We start from the raw sequence: 15,453 nt of genomic DNA on the forward strand, positions 1-15,453 counted from the left end.
ATTCGTCAATATGAATAATGGTCCCCGGTTGAACATTGGCTGCAATAATGGCGCCTAGTGTCACCGCCTTTCATCGGCCTACCTTGAAAGTCGCAGCACCCCTCTGGTCGCGCCGAACATGCCGAAGACCCATGGGCCACCATCTTTAACACCGCCGTAATTTCGGTGGCTCGGCGAAAAGTTGTCGCCCGTCATTAGGCGGCCTCGATTGTACTTTTGCTCGCCACGAAAAAGGCACTCGTCAATTTGCGCTATCTACAAGGGGCACCGAGTGGAGGTCGCGCCAGCAGCTCGTCCCTCGCGACCTTACGGGGGTAGTTCCTCCAGTCGGCGATGGCGTGCTCCGATAGAGGAAACAAGTCGCCGGTAATCTCCTTCAATAGTCATATGTCTACGATTTTGCTCAAAGCAGTTACGTGAGCCAAATCATTTGCCGCTTGGAGAGGTGGTCATTCGGACGGCCGAGGCGGTCCGTGTTGGCGAAGTAACTTCGTTCGCCTCTCTGCCCGTGCACTGCAGCGGTACCGTGTAACTGCGAAAACTGATTTCGGCACCTGTTGCACCAGAAGCCAGCCCCGTGTTCATTCTGAGTCTTCCAATATGATGTGACCACTTCGCCTGCGCAGGTTGGTTTGTCCTGGTTTAACCCCAGGTGCTCGCAGGTGCCCCAGTACTCCGATCACACCGCCGGACCTGGCCTGGGGCTGGGGCGCGGTGAACGAGCAGCGCTTGAAACAGGAGATAGCCGAAGGGATCGCACGAAATTTTCCTCCGCAGCCTAGTCACACCACTCTGTGCTCGGAAAGCATAATTTGCCCGCCACGCTGTCTCCGCACATGAGGGTATTCGCCTAACTCGTCACAGAGCCAGCGCACTGACGTTTCGGAAAGGCAAAAATGACGTTGAAACTCTACGTCGGTCATGTAGGTGAACGAGTCCAGATGGTCATATTGACGCTTACTGCCGCTGGATGCGATGACACAGGCTGCTAATGCCGCCGCCACGTTCACGAGTTCAACTCGAGGGGGGTTTCGCAATGTACGAGTTTGGCACGAGTTCGCCTGTCAATCAAAACCATAGATCACGCCCCGCGCGAGGCATGTAACTCTTGTGCGCGCCCGCCACGGTTGGGACATGCCCAACTTATTTTTCGGCAACAGCGACGTGGTGCGGAACTGAGAGGCATTAACAATCTTGACCAGCGAAATGAAACACGCACAACGCACTGTCATCGGTGATGTACTCAGCACCACTATAAAAAAAAAAGCGTCGACTTTCGCTGGCTTATGCATATGTCTGCTTCGGCTGTGATGGCCCCAGAACAAGGCTCATTGCCTGCATTGTGGCGACGTAGCACACAGCAAATAATTATCTGCACGTCACTGCAGCTGCTTGCAAGGCGTCGATGTGCCGTGGTGGACGACGATACTGAGCAGTGCGTAGTGTTTTCCAACGACAACGTATCGCAGCTGTCATTTGAGATGGCAGCTCTGTCAATGATGTCAGCGGTCAGCGCAAACACAGCCAGTGTGATGGCATTTCTTCATCACAAGCACGGCACACTAAACAACTGCAGCACCTTCCTGCGTTCGAACTCTAATTTCCGAACTGCACACAAGAGCCCTCCCCCGCCAAAATGCGCGATTGCTGCGCTGTCGTTACGATATCCATCTGCGATCGCTGTTAGCTCAGCAGCAGAGGCAATCGGCAAGCACATTAGAGTGAACAACACACTCAAATTCTGCATACATGCACACGGAGGCACCTTCAATGGGCAAGCGGTGACAAGCGATGAATTGTGTCGCTGGGTAGCACGCTCTTCTTCGAAATGCATCGCGGAGACTTCGCGCACGCAGATAAACTGGTGCATTTTCACTGTGCTGCGTCACTACGGACCCTAGAAAACCGCACAGCAATTTTGCAGCGACAGCCGTTGCTCTCGTCTCTATGGCTAGAGTGTCGTTTCAGTTGGTAAAGCGGCAGCCTTAATAGCCGCCCAGGTGAAAACACCTGCGGTGAACAGCCATGCCGCAGCACTGCGTTGCCATTCCCCTAATAGAGAGGGAATGAGCAGATCATTGTCATGACTGCCTTTATGCGTCATTATCGCATCGAAGTTATCGATGATGATGATGATGATTTATTGGCATCCCCTTTGAAACGGGGTGGCGACAAATAGTCACCTAGCCTGCTTGATTTAATCAGGTATACTACACATGTTCTTTATCTCGCATTTTTGTATACCTTTTTCAAAAATTTAGCTTGTACCGCTGCCTATGATTTTAAGAGATCAGGTCGTATCCATCTTTTCCCTGCTTTTTTTCCACCAGTACTCTAATCGTCTCTTGCTGATCTCTACAGCTGATCTGTTTATGTTTCCTTCCACTTTAAACCCAAGCGCTTCTGGGAGTTGCACGTTACCTACGGTTCTCGCTGGGTTGATCCCGTCGCATTCCATTAGGATGTGCTGAGTAGTCTCTGGATCTTTACTGCAGCATACACATGTCTCATCTAGTTCCGAATATTTGTTCCGATATGTTTTCGTCCTTAGGCAACCGGCTCGAGCCTCAAATAGCAAGGCACTGCCCTTTGTGTTATCGTACAGGTTTTCCCTTCTAATTTCTTTCTTCTCATTCTTGTAAATCTCCATTGTCCTTTTCGTTTCCATTCTTTGCATCCAATTCAAGGTCTCTATTTCTCTCACTTTCTTTCTGATGACCCCTGGTGTCTATTTACAGTTTCGATTATCCTGTACTTGGTTGCCAACTTCCTTGACCTCTTCCTCCATTCTGTGTCCACGCTTTTCATGTAGAGATACTTGTGCACTTTAGCCGCCCATTTATTTTCATCCATGTTCCTGAGCCTTTCTTCAAAAGTAATTTTGCTTTGTGCTTCTCTGACTTCAAAAGAGGCCCAACCCATGTCTCCATGCACTGCCTCATTTGTCGTATTACCGTGTGCTCCCAAAGCCAACCGGCCTACTGATCTTTGGTTAGCTTCTAAACCCGCCAATATATCCGATTTTAAGCATATAATGGCATTTGCGAATGTTAGCGCTGGCACCATTACTCCTTTCCAGATTCCACGCACCACATCATACTTATTGTGGCCCCACAGTGCTCTGTGTTTCATTAATGCTGCATTCCGCTTCCCCTTTATTTTCAGATTATCTTGGTGGTTGCTTGAGTAATTCTTTCCTTCGTTTATGTGTACGCCGAGGTACTTATATTGCTTCACTATGGGTATTACTTGCTGTTGAATTGACACCACGAAGTTACTCGTGTGTTCATTAAAGATCATAATCCCTGATTTCTCTGTGCTAAACTTAAGGCCTAGATTTGTCGCTGCGTTCCCACAGATATTCGCAAGTATCTGTAAATCTTTTTTATTGTCCGCTAGTAGCACAATGTCGTCTGCGTACATCAATCCAGGGACCTTCTGTTGCACCATTTGTCCATTACGCATGTAGGATAAATCAAAACCTAATTCGCTGTTTTCCAGTCGTCTTTCTATGCCCTTGACGTAAAGCGTGAACAACAATGGTGACAGAGGGCATCCTTGCTTCAATCCTTGGTGATCAAGAATATCATAACAGCGCCCCTGGTGACTGCTCACCGTATGAACTCCCTAGTGCGTGCGACCCTCTAGAATGTATCCGCTTGTAAACTTTCGCCTCACTGTCGCCATTCGCGGCAAAAAAGTGCAAAATTTTATAATTCACTCGGTGTCCTTTTGTCATCACAAATTTATAGCGATCAAAACGAAAAACGGATACTTTAAGAAATAAAATGTTTTTTTTATTTTATTTTTTGTATTTCAAAGTATTCGATTGAGGGAAAGTGTAGGTGGAAGAATGCACCGCATGTGCCCTGTTCGCATTCGACGGAGGATAGAAAGATAATGCCCGAAAGAGGAGACACGCCCTTGACGCGCGCGAGAAAGGCGTGGCAAGCGACTCACGGCAAGCGTGCAGATAGACAGCGGGACAGTGACGGTATTGCTAAATGACGATAATACGTTGATAACAATACGCGGGGCTGGCGCGTTTTGTTGCGCAGTCCTCTCTGCTTGAAGCGCGGAATCACTGTGCCGCACAGGGTGCGCTCATGTTGTCACACGCGGTTTTATCTCGACATTTCTTTGTGCCTGATGTTATTGCACGTTCCTTGCTATCTACCTTCACTGACTGCCATCGAGCAAACTCGGGTAAAACTCGTGCGAACGAGAAACTCGGCGCCTGCTGCATAGCACCCCAGTACTTAAGCAGCAGGCCCTGTGGAAGCGTCGCTGGATTGCTGCGTATCACTCTAGGTAGGCATGGCCATTATGTTGATTTCAGGTGGCAGCCGAGCTTTAGTAATCCGTGAGAGGGATGACACGTTGTTTCCGGCAATGTAAGTCAACAGGGGTTCCTACACAACGGCGAGAAGTATTTTAGATAGTTGCGTCGCTTGGCTTATGCGGGTGCTAAGTGAAATCTCGATGATTGGCAGTCTAATATGTAAGCAGTACTCCCATGCGGGAAGTCGCTGCGTCGCTGCATATCACTCCGGGTGGTGCTGCCGTTATGTTGATTTCAGCTGGTAGCCGGTCTTTGGGAAGTCGTGATAGCTAAGACACGTTCCTTCCGGCAATGTAAGAGGGATTCCCGCACAACGACGAGAACAACATTTAGATGGTTGCATCGCTTTGCTGCTGCTGCTGCCAAGTGATCCCCACTGATCGGCCGACCAGTATTTAAACAGTACTGCTTTGTCGAAAGTCGCTGCGTGGCTGCGTATCAATCCCGGGGCGTGGCCGTTATGTTGATTAGAGCTGGCAGGCGTCCCTTGGGAGTCTGTGATAACTTAGACAGTGTAAGAGGGATTCCTGCACAAAGGCGATTTACATTTACATTTGCACATTTGCACGGTTGCGTCGCATTCCTGCTGCTGCTCCCAAGTGAAGCCCTGCTGATCCGCGGATCGGTACATAAGCAGTAGGCCGTGCTGGAGCGTCGCTGCGTGGCTGTGTGTCACTCCAGGAGAGCCTGGTTATATGTGTTGATTTCAGCTGGCAGCCGGCCTTTGAGAAGCCGTGAGAGGAATGACACGTCCTTTTCGGCAATGCAATTGAAGAGCGATTCCTGCGCATCGGCGTTTTCGAACGTTAGCGCTGGCACCCTTACTCCTTTCCAGATTGCACGCACAACTTCATATCTATAGTAATCTAAAAGTGATCCATAATTCATTGTTGCTACATCTGCTGACACTTTATTTTCAGATTTTATGGGTGGTGCTTGAATACGTGTTGCCTTTGTTTATGTATACACCGAGGTATTTAAATTGCTTGACTATCGGTAGGACTTGCTCATTAATTGATACCATGTAATTGCTCCTCTATTCATTAAATATAATGTTTTCTGATTTTCCTGTGCTAAACGTAACGCTGAAATTTGTCGCTGTGTAGCTACACATCGTATCCAGTCTTTGTAAATCTCTTGCATTGTCTGCTGGTCGCACTATGTCACCCGCATACTTCAGTTCAGGGCCCTTCTGTTGCACCCTTTGCCCATTACCAATGTAAGATATATCAAACCCTAATTCACTGTTCATGCTTTATGCCCTGAAATAAAGCAGGGACAACAAAGTGGACAGAGAACATCCTTGCATCAATCCTTGGTGCATTTACACCACTTGATTGCATATCCGGCATCGGCATACATTTTCTACTCGGTTATTTTTATATATCTCCTTCAGCAGCTCCTCGAAATCGTCATCTATTGCTCCATGTACGAAATTTCTATGCAGGGTGCTAATACAAAGATGTTGTTCTCGTGATCATTTATCGTATTGTCACGTAGTAGTGACGCTGAAGAAAACAGTCGTAAAACTGTGTATGACGAAACTGATTCTTTATTGGGCGAACTTGTGCCCACAAAAGCAAGCTACACTCAAAGCACAACGACAGCTGCGAACACAGTCGGCGATCGTCGAAAATCTGATCAGCAGCGAAATGCGTCGGCTTTTATACGTGAGTCATCGAAACTTCTAGATTATACCCTCGTGCCCGCGTGTCTTCCAGAAAGTTCTTGACAATTCGCGTCCCTCATACAATCAGATAACATAAGCGTCGGTGAAAACAGGCAACGGAAAGAAGCATCGATAACGTTCTAGAAACTTCCGATACAGGCGCGTCCTACGCCGAGCGATAACGTTTAACATTTGTTAGCCGATGGAAAGCGGCCACCGGTTAAATATAAACATGTATACGTGTCAATACCCTCCCCTTAAAAAGAATCGTCCCGAGGCTGCAAGCAAATGTGAAAGCGAAAACAAAACCACGCGTAATAAAGAAAAAAAAAAGATTACAAAGTAACAAAGTACCTATAGTCGGGTACAACTTTAGAAGGCAGCGGCATTTGCCCCCTCAAAGGCGGATGCATACGAGCCTCCACCAATAGGCGCGCACTAAAGACTTGCGTCATGAGCCGGACGGTCGGTGTCCCCGCCGACGGAGAACATGGCAGCCCGCGCTTCAAGCCGGGGCGAGTCGCGTCAGCGGGACTATTTCTTTAGTCGCGGAGGAAATCGGCTGCTGCGCTTCGGTCATCTGGGCGGGGCCTTTCCTGTCTTCTTAAGTTGTACCCGACTATAAGTTCGTCAGCGGGCGTAGAAAGGCTTAAGACGCACCACGTGGATGACTTCAGGTCGTGCGCGGCGCCGCTCTGATTGCGAAATGCCGTCTGGCACGACCTCATAGTCCAGTGCGCCGATACGTCGGATGATCTTATATGGTCCGAAATAGCAACGTAACAGTTTCTCGCTAAGTCCTCGTCGGCGTATCGGAGTCGAGACCCAAACACGGTCGCCGGGCTGGTACTCGACGCAGCGGCGTCGAAGATTGTAGTGTCGGCTGTCGGTCCCCTGCTGGTTCTTGATGCACAGGCAGGCGAGCTGTCGACCTTCTTCGGCACGCTGCAAATAGGTAGCAACGTCGAGATTTTCTTCGTCAGTGACGTCCGGTAGCATGGCGTCAAGCGTCGTTTCCGGGTTCCTACCGTAGACCAGGTGGAACGGCGCCATGTGCGTCGTTTCGTGCGCGGCCGTGTTGTATGCGAAGGTCACGTATGGAAGGATGGCATCCCACGTCTTGTGTTCGACGTCGACGTACATTGCCAGCATGTCAGCGATGGTCTTATTTAGGCGCTGGGTGAGGCCATTCGTCTGCGGGTGGTAGGTGGTGGTCCGGCGATGGCTTGTCTGGCTGTATAGTAGGATGGCTTGAGTTAGTTCTACCGTAAAGGCTGTGCCTCTGTCGGTGATGAGGACTTCTGGAGCACCGTGACGCAGGAGGATGTACTCAACGAAGAATTGGGCTACCTCGGCGGCACTGCCTTTGGGCAAGACTTGTTTCGGCGTAGCGGGTGAGGTAGTCCGTAGCTACGACGATCGATTTGTTCTAGGACGTCGACGTCGGAAAAGGCCCCAATAAGTCCACTCCGATATGCTGGAACGGTCGGCGAGGTGGTTCGATCGGCTGTAGAAGTCCGGTTGGCCTTGTCGGCGGTGTTTTCCGTCGCTGACAGTCTCGGCATGTCCTTACGTAATGGGCGACGTCGGCAGAGAGGCGAGGCCAGTAGTATTTTTCTTGTATCCTCGCGAGCGTGCGGGAAAAACCGAGGTGTCCAGGCGTTGGGTCGTCGTGGAGAGCTTGCAAAACCTCTGGACGCAATGCTGAGGGTACCACGAGGAGGTAGTTGGCTCGAAGAGGCGAGAAGTTCGTCTTTAAAATAATGTCGTTGTGCAAGAAAAACGACGCCAATCATCGCCGGAACACCTTGGGCACAATGACGGTCTTGCCTTCCAGGTAGTCTACAAGGCTTCTTAGTTCCGGGTCGGCTCGTTGTTTTTTGGCGAATTCGTCGGCACTGATGGGTCCCAAGAAAGTATCGTCATCCTGGTCGTCCTGTGGCGCCGGTTCGACGGGGGCGCGAGACAAGCAGTCGGCGTCTGAGTGCTTTTGCCCGGACTTGTAAATGACGGTGATGTCGAATGCTTGAAGTCTCAGACTCCATCGTGCGAGACGACCTGAGGGATCCTTCAAGTTAGCTAGCCAACTGAAGGCGAGGTGGTCGCTCACAACTTTGAAGGGCCTGCCATAGATGTAGGGGCGAAACTTTGATGCAGCCCAGATGATGGCTAGGAACGCCTTTTCTGTTGTGGAATAATTTGCTTTCGCCTTCGATAGCGACCCGCTAGCGTAACTTACAACCCTTTCTACTCCGTCAGTAGTCCTCTGCACAAGCACGGCGCCGAGTCCTACGCTGCTTGCGTCGGTGTTGACTTCGGTATCGGTGTTTTCGTCAAAATGCGCAAGTATTGGCGGTGATTGCAGGCGTCGCTTCAGTTCTTCAAGTGCTTCGAATTGCGGCGCCTCCCACTTGAACTCGACGTCGGCCTTCATGAGGTACGTCAGCGGCTCGGTAATCCGTGAAAAGTCTTCGACGAAGCGCCTGTAGTAGGCGCACAGTCCAAGAAATCTACGCACTGCCTTCTTGTCGGCGGGCGGAGGAAAGTCAGTGATGGCCGCCGTTTTCTGTGGGTCAGGGCACACTCCAGACTTGTTTATGACGTGGCCCAAGAACAAGAGCACCTCGTATGCGAAGCGGCACTGTTCTGGCTTCAACGTGAGTCCGGAGGTCTTGATTGCTCGAAGAACTGTTTCAAGGCGCCGGAGGTGTTCCTCGAAGCTTGAGGCAAACATAACGATTTCGCCCAAATAGACGAGGCAAGTCTGCCACTTCAAGCCTGCATGTACTGTGTCCATGACGCGTTGGAAAGTGGCAGGTGCCGAGCAAAGACCAAACGGCATGACCTTGAACTCGAACAGTCCGTCTGGTGTTATAAAGGCAGTCTTCTTACGGTCCCTCTTGTCGACTTCGATTGGCCAGTAGCCGGTTTTGAGGTCCACCGACGAAAAATACTTTGCGTTGTAGAGTCGATCCAAGGCATCGTCAATCCGCGGGAGACGGTATACGTCCTTCTTCGTGATTTTGTTGAGGCGACCGTAATCAACGCAGAAAAGTAGGGTACCATTCTTCTTCTTCACTAACACCACGGGGGACGACCACGGACACTTGGACGGCTGGATGATGTCGTCGCGTAGCATTTCGTCGACTTGTTGCCTTATGGCCTCGCGTTCACGCGCCGAGACTCGGTACGGGCTCTGACGGAGTAAGCGAGCATATTCGTCGGTTATGATGCGGTGCTTGGCGACAGGGGTTTGTCGAATTTTTGATGACGACGAGAAGCAGTCCTTGTATCGCAGGAGCAGGGCTTTTAGCTGTTCTTTCTTATGCATGGGAAGGTTCTGATTGACGTGAAAAGCTGGTTCAGGTACTACAGTCGTCGTTGCCGGTGCCCTGGAATCCGTGAAGGCGAAAGCACTGCCGGCTTGTACTATTTCGTCGATGTAGGCGACCGTGGTGCCTTTGTTAATGTCCTTGTATTCGTGGCTGAAGTTCGTGAGCACCACTCTTGCTTTCCCTTCACGTAGCTGAGCTGTACCTCTAGCGACGCAAATTTCACGGTCGAGCAGAAAGTGATGATCGCCCTCGACGATGCCCTCCATGTCTGCAGGCACTTCGGTACCGACGGAAATAATTACGCTGGAGCGAGGCGGAACTGTGACTTGTTCTTCAAGCACATATAAGGCATGGTAACTGATGTTTGTATCCGGTGGTACCGCTTTGTGCGTTGAAAGCGTTATCGACTTGGACCTTAAGTCGATGACTGCACCGTGTTGGTTTAGAAAGTCCATGCCTAGGATAACATCCCTGGAGCATTGCTGCAGAATTACGAAGCTCGCTGGGTAAAGGCCCGTTTATAGTCCGACGTTATTCGCGCGCGGGCCAGCGTCGTTCGCGGCCAGCCACGCTACGCCAGTTGCGCCATAGAGTAACATACAAGGATAAGAGAGGACACTTCCATAGATCCCTGCGGCCGATTTTGGTTCGCAGCGCACCTAGCGGGTGTGTGGAATCTACGCAGACTCAGAGATTGGGACCGCAGGAAAACCAATCTCGAAGGCTATCTTCTGGTGATTAGAAAAATTACACGGCCTACAAGATTTCTTCCGTGGGAGTGCTCGTCCCGGAGGCTATATTTCGATTTTTTTAACGCGTTGCTTGCATGCATCGAGTAGCTTCGTGTAAGCTGTACCGCCAGAGCAGCAAGCACACGATGCCACTGTGTGTTTATGCAGGCACTTTAAATAAACATGACAAGTGTTGAAAGAGACGAAACTTTATTTTTCAGTCATTCTCAGTAAGCACATGCAGAGTTTTTCTTTCGCAACGTTCGGTGAACGCAAGCACCGAAAGATGGTTGCACTGCAAAGTGCAAGACATTCCAATACAGGTGCCATATGTTGAGAATAAATTTCACAAAAGGAATAAACAGGCGATATTATGAAAAACCCCACAGAACAGTAAAACTGCAGAAGACAGCATTAGGATTAAAGAGGCAAACAACGCTTTTCCTTTGAAGCCTAACCTTTTTAGGGGCAAAGCTCCTTAGGGCGTGGGTCTGTCCTTCCTCCGATGTAGTATGTAGCCACCTGTAGTTTTATGAAGTGTTCACTAGATGGCGTAAGTCCGTAGCTCTGGTTAAAGCCCCTTGATCTTGAAAGTAGCGACACTCTCCTCCGCGCGCGCGCTTTCCTCCTCAATTTTCCTCGCCCGCCGGCTGCGCGCGCTGCGCACGGCACGCTATTGCGCTTGGGCTCCCGCGGACGGGCCGCAGAATTCGATGGAGGCGCATTAGATTGGGCCAATTGCGCGCCCCAGTGGCGTAGAATATTTTGAAAAATGATGATAACAACATGGAGTATGACCCGCCGGGGTGGCTCAGTCAGCTAAGGCGTTGCGCTGCTGAGCACGAGGTCGCGGGATCGAATCCCGGCCGCGGCTGCCGCAGTTCGATGGAGGCGAAATGCAAAAAACGCCCGTGTGCTTGCGTTGCAGCGCACGTTAAAGAACCCCAGGTGGTCAAAATTAACCCGGAGCCCTCCACTACGGCGTGCCTCATAATCAGAACTGGTTTTGGCACGTAAAACCTCAGAAAGAAGAAGAACATGGAGAATGCTGAAGGCAACGTTAATGAGGCGGTTGGTTTCATCTTAAAGCCTTATGTAAAAGGAGCTTTGAGGCGAGTTCTATACTCCAGTTATTTTTTCTGCCACATGAAATCCTGCTTTACTTTTTGCATCTTATCTAGTATTGCTTGCGGCAGATTGCTCTATGTTTGGCCTTTTTTTATTGTATGTGCGCGCATGTGCACCACAGGTATTATATTCAGTGCGCCTTCTTATAATGATTTACTGGCGAGAGCATCGTCCGTCCATGTGTTTGTCTCAATGTCAAAGTAGCTTTTGCGCTGTGGTTTCTGCATTGAATAGGACGGTTGCGCAATTTCAGTGTGGTGAAGCGGTGCCGGCAGCCACTGATCACCCACAATAACAGACTCTGAGGAAAGGTATTTACAGATTATTCTTTAGGCGTCGGTGTCAATGAAGCTTAAAAAATACTCGGTATGCCTATGGGAGAAGGCATTCCATATTTAATCAAAAGAAACGCATCTGGAAAAGGTATTTTGATAGTTCACACCAACACACCGTTAAATTATGTAGTAGGATAGTTAAAGTTGTGATTTTGATTAGCGGGGGGGGGGGACTTATTGTAGATTGCGGGCAAGCATGCGGTGGCGACAGGCTCTGCATAAAGGATCATAGTGTCGTTGGCTGCGTCGTTAAGCGACCGAGATCCACATTCCTGAAATTATTAGAGGTGGGACAAGGAGCAAGCAGCAGCAATCACTTTCTACTGTCAATTCGAGGTTCATGCCGCTGTCGAGGGGGCTCTCTGTGCTTCACGACAGGTCGGTGGAAAAAATGGCTGGAACTGCGTTGGGCTTCAGCTTCTTTTTTAAGTTCTTGTAGTATGCGCAGCTCCAATTGGTCTTCAGTGACATGTAGCTACAACATTTATCGAACAGTTAATCACTCAGGCAGGATGAATAAAACGACCTTTAGATAAGTACAAGTTCCTAATACACTGCAGTGATAACCATTATTGCCTACATAATATTCTCTGCGTTGCTACATCATAACCATAATCATTATTTATTGCTCAACTTCGCAATCAAAGCGCATTGACACAATGACATCGGCTCGAGTTACATGGATGGAAAAGGTTTACCCACAGAACAAACCGGAAGAAAGGTGATTTAACGCATTCGCTATTAAAGCAAAGATTCCCGGCCTCCGCCTAGAAGTCCATATCAACAGCAAGGGTGCGTGATCACGTGCACACCTCCTGCACATTGCCTGTATCCGTGAGACAACCAAATAATAATCGTCACCTACTCACGCATGCATGGCAGCCCAGTTCAAAGCAAATTCAAGAACTGCAAAAAGATCACCAGGTGTCCTTAGGTATTGCCTAAGAGACTCGAATGCGAGTCTTGTAAAATCTACTGCAATTCACCTCAATCCACACTAATCCACCTTCACGCACTTTATTCGACCTTAACCCACTCTAACCCTCCTAATACACCTTGATAGACCTTAATCCACATCAATTCACCCTAATCGTCCTTAATCCACCTTATTCAACCTTAATCCACCCTAATCCTCCTTAATGCATTTAATCGACCTTAGTCCATCTTAATCTTACTTCATGCACGTTAATCGACGTTAATGCACCCTAATCCTCCTTATTATATTTAATCCACCCTAAACCACCCTAATCCAGCTTAATCCTCCTTAATCGACCCTAGCCCTCCTTATTTAACCTTAATCCACCTTAATCAACTTTAAACACCTTAATACAATCGTTAATCAGTCATGAATTTACTTTGCTAATTATTAATAATTTCTTATACACGGCTGGACATGATTTGGCTCGCTTCTGGCCTTCATTAGGTAACGTTATTTTCTGTACCTCAGACGCTCACCTTAAAACATATCCAACTAAGGTCTCGCCGTAAAATGTGGACTAGCTGGCGCTCATCACCTGCAATACCATGGGTATACTTGCCACTATTTCTTTTGGGCCCTGCATTCATTGTATTTAAGTGACTGACACACACATCGAAGTAAGCTGTAAATAGCTCCTCTACAAGCTGCTATTTCGATTTTCAGTAAAACAGGCAACGGATCCTAACAATCACGAAAAGTGCGATCGAGAGGCTCTATCTTCGGGTATATTTGTTCAGTGGAAAGCAGAATCTATAGTGCTGCATTTTCGATTGAATAAGAGTTGACGACGCGCGAGGTGATGGAGTCCCACAGAATATTCAGCATTCTGAGGAGAACCCCATTTTTATGCAAAGTACAAATTGCCGCAGCAAAAACGCTAATGACCAGGGCGGAAGAATTGAAAAAATGCAGCATTAGGGGATGCATTGATACGAGCAATAAGCAAGGCGCCTTACCTCGAAAACAACACTGTTCCTTGTCGGAACAAAGTTCTTCCGGCCTATGTTGTGCAGCCACTGCTTCTTGCGCAAGCCATCACGCTTTCCTTGCGGTATCGTAAAAACTGCATAGCCATCATCACGCTTTTTGCTGCAGTTATATGCGCAGCAGCACGGCATAGCGCCAGCAGACAGTGCACGAAACAGCGTGCGACGATCTCTATACGCCGAGCCTGCCGAGCTGAGGCGCAAAATGGCGCGAACGAAAAAGCAAAACACAAGCAAAACGCAAGCTCCGCTCGTTTCCAAGGGCAACGGCAGGGAGACCAATCACCTTGCAGAAAGACGGGCGCAAGACCGTCTGCCGCGGAGGAGACTCGCGAGGGGCGAGGAGGTCGCGCGCCGGCGGCAGAGTACAATGAGTGGCGGCTCTTTCCTACATCTAGGGACTTTAGCTCTGGTTGGCATGGAGACCGCTATGTATCCATGTATACGCATATATACATATATATGTATATGTAAAGTATAACCGGAAGCCGACTTCCGCTTCCCTTTCCACTTCCGGTTCCGGAAGCCAGGTTCCGGCTTCCGGAGAACGCTTCGGCGTTTTTCTCTCTCGTCTGTAGCTAGGTGCGCTGCGGTGCACAAGGGCGTTCGTTCCCCACGCGCGCTCTCTTTCTCTCTCGTTCCCGACGCGCGCTCTCTTTATCTCTTGTCCGTAGCTGTGGTTTACCCGAATGATCCCCGGTGCTTCGCCCATCATCATCATTCACTTCGTGGATATGCTGTGATTTTTTATTAAGTGGTAGTTTCGGGCTGCATAGCAAACAAGGAATGAAGGCTGCTCACTGCAGTTGTCAGCCAACCACGCTCTCTCCCTGTCCTGCCGTTGTTACTGCACCTCGCAACAAAGCAGTAATTCCTGTAGTACTTGACTATGGTTGGAATGACCTGAAAAAAAAGTTTTGGTTATGTCTTCTCTCCCGCCTTCGCACAAATGGTCACCTACGCACTTCAGAACGCCCTTTCGCGAAAAGCGTCACGTGCAATTGTCGCCACTAAAAAAAGCAACCTCGGTGCCATGCATGCGCTACTGAGGCAGGAGTGTTTATTCAGAATATGTCGTAGCCACAGCTTACAAAACATTCTTCTCAATAAACAAGTTCTCTCTAATTGCGCTCCTAACAAAGGCTTCAAGCAATCTGCACACGCCACGAATAACTATCCTAAGCATAACTGCATTCTTTCACACAATTGCGCACACGTGCATTGAATTCAGACTACGCATACCGTCGTGTGCCAACTCACTTTCTCGAACCACGAAACGATTTGCTCGCAAACGTGCAGCGCAGCATTCCAAATTGCTGTTTCTTCCATAATGTGAAGCAATCCACGAACATCATGCGCGAAGTGAAGAACACAAAAAGCTCTCTGCGCCGAACAGCACAATACGACAAATGTCAACTTACGGCTGAAGTGACAAATACATAAGCAATTTGCAAAGTGATGAAGGGAAAAAAGAACGTAATGAAGGCCTTCTTACGAAGCAGCAGCCAAGGAGACAGACGTTCTGGCAGGCGAACCCAGCAAAGACCACGCAGACGTTATCGCACATCTTTTGCAGCGTCGCCTTGCCTGATCACACCATGGCCGATATTTTGTAGCGATGCGTTATTCTTTATTCTTATCATCCAGCGCTCACGGCCGGCTGATCCCGCTGATAACGTCTACGTCTACAGCCACATAGACAAGTAGACGCATACTGCACTATAGAAAGTTACTACCATAGATAAGTAGTACGCGCGTTCCCTTGGAGACAGGGAGTGCTGTATTGCCCTCTAGCGGGCGGCATGAAGATGCGTATAGCTCGGCCGCTTTTAGGCTGGAGTGGCCACTCTTGTAATCCGTATGTTACTGTATGGGCTGTATGCGACCGTCAGCGCCGGGCCCGTCGGGCGCGTTGGAAGCCGCCGGTTACGTTGGCTGCGCCGGTGCG

At 49.3% G+C, this 15,453-nt stretch overlaps 1 protein-coding gene across 2 annotated transcripts in view; it reads left to right on the forward strand.

Annotated features, from left to right (window-relative positions):
* Positions 1–15,453, forward strand: part of LOC125941248 (uncharacterized) — a 410,784-nt gene that overhangs the window by 73,258 nt on the left and 322,073 nt on the right. The window lies entirely within an intron of this gene.

This window comes from Dermacentor silvarum, chromosome 11, assembly GCF_013339745.2.
Source record: "Dermacentor silvarum isolate Dsil-2018 chromosome 11, BIME_Dsil_1.4, whole genome shotgun sequence".
NCBI lineage: Eukaryota > Metazoa > Arthropoda > Arachnida > Ixodida > Ixodidae > Dermacentor > Dermacentor silvarum.